This window comes from Pinus tabuliformis, chromosome 8, assembly GCF_031772625.1.
Source record: "Pinus tabuliformis cultivar Carrire ecotype Pingquan chromosome 8, CPIR1, whole genome shotgun sequence".
NCBI lineage: Eukaryota > Viridiplantae > Streptophyta > Pinopsida > Pinales > Pinaceae > Pinus > Pinus tabuliformis.
In genome coordinates, this window is record NC_142294.1 from 1,495,826,720 (window position 1) to 1,495,829,049 (window position 2,330).

Below are 2,330 nucleotides of genomic sequence, written 5' to 3' on the forward strand. Positions count from 1 at the left end.
CTACAGGGGCTTAGAGCATATTATATTGCAGGTTGTAAAGACTCCACATTCAAAACAAAATGGAAAGATAAGATGAGAAGCATATTGGATCAGAAAGCAATAGAGAGTATAGTGGAAGCATGGGATCCTTATAATTATCGTTGGTCCTCCTTAAGCCTTGCTAGGATTGGTGGCTTAGGCAAGAAGAGTGATTTTCTAGGTATCATTTTCATTTTGTTGCTCATATGGGGCCTTTTAGATTCAGAATTTGAAGGGACCCAACATTGGAAAAGTGTTGTTTGGTGGCTTGGGCCTGTAACACATAGACTGTTACTCATATTGGGCTATGTATTTATATACACCCTTTGGCTCTAGTTTTCGAACCATAAATCTCTCTGACAAAAGCACTGTCTTGACTGGAACCCTTCTTATGGTGACAATGACAAGAACTTCATGCAAAGACCCCACATTCTTTACATAATTCTCAATAATCGGTGGTAAGCCGGAAATAAGGTCACTACAAAAGAAACAAATTCCTAGTACACATGAATTCACCCTGGCAAGCAATCCATTCAAACCTTCTATGCTGAGTTTTCTCCGTGCTAAATATTTATACTTTTCTGCCTTCCATAGTTCCAAGAGAACATTATGGTCAGAAAAATTGCTGCAATTAGGAAGGGACACCAACCTCCCTGTGGTACATTATTCAATACAGATGATAGATAAACGCCTTCAGAGATAGCAAAAAACAAAGTGAAGGGTAGTATAAGCAAAATTTTTTGTGTAAACGATGTCCCGTGCACTATTTGTCATAGATTATCCTTCTAATATTCTCACCAGTGAAGGAGACAAGTTTTTCCAAGCCCCAAAAGTCAATAAAAACAACATATTATCAATACAACAATGCAAAGGTTTCTATCTTCCTATATTTTACATCACAACTGAGCATCAAGGGCTGGCACTTCCAAAGGAGCGTGATCAATTCCTCTTAAAATTCGCCACAACCAAAACAACACCATCAAGACCAGTAACAATATGAGTAAGAAAAATAAAATATCTAACCATATATATGCTATTATTCTCCGCTGGTAATCCATAAGTGGTGATGTTTCAAGAGCTGATGCAGATTCAAGAAGCAAGCTAGCCAATGTTGTCAATTTGCTGTAAAACATTTGGTAGACAAACTTTGAATCTCAAATTCACCAAACAATGAGCAGGATTAAATAGCTCTAATTATCTCCATACAGCCCAGCTCACATATCCACTATCAAAATTGAAGTAAATTGAAAACGCTATCAAAACTTTTACCTCTTCCAAAACATAATTTAGAAACACATTGTGACATCTTGTCCATCTTTTACCTATCTAATGATAACCTAAAAATCATAGAACTTTGCTATTCTTCTTCTACAATGCCAAGATTTCAAATCATGATTCATACGTAGATAATCTACCATAAATTTAAAACTGAATGCATATTTAAAACATGGTAAATGCTTAGAATTTTCATTATATACTGAATATCAGTGCATTATGATATGAAATTAGGCAACATTTTTCATCCCTGTGGTGGAAAAAAAGCTTGAGGGAAGTAGCTAAGAGCCATGGACTGTTTTATGATTGAGAATGTTTCTGTAATCAATGCTTGATTGGCTACAATGGCTGCTAAAGTGGCAACAATGAACATTGACCAATACACAGGCTGTGGTATTGCTTTGTAAAATGTAGAGCCTATGTCCCCTGGGTTTTTTATCAAATAAGCCGCTTGTCTTGTATATGTGATAAGCAGAGATGGGTAAACCAACACACAAAAAGAAAGCTGCAACAAACAACCCAAATTTCTCATTATGGTACTAAAACTTGAGGATGAAGCATGCAGGTATGATGAAACACTAATAATTCTAGCCTTGACATATAGCTTGGACCTAGATTGATTTCCTGTTGAAATGGCCCAAGTCTGCAAACATGACCTCGGCACCTGGATCCAGTCAGAACAAAGCACTGATGTTAGTGTTTCTATTTGTATAGCTTTAACATAAATAATTGGGATGAAGTTATGAATTTTTTTTGAGAAAATCATTGGTATGGATTTATCAATTGAGTTAGAAAACAGTTCCAATTATACTATATGATAAAATGAGACACATATATCATCATGCGAATAATCAATACCTGTTATACATAAGACTACACCTCCAAGCATCACCCATCCTTATTAGTGATATTCATGAAAGTAATAGTATATATAATATGGGTTGAATGCCTTGAATGCTCCAGGATAATATTTCACAATATTATACTGTCCTATCATGATGTTGGTCACGAACCAGGCAATCATTATGGGTGAGAAC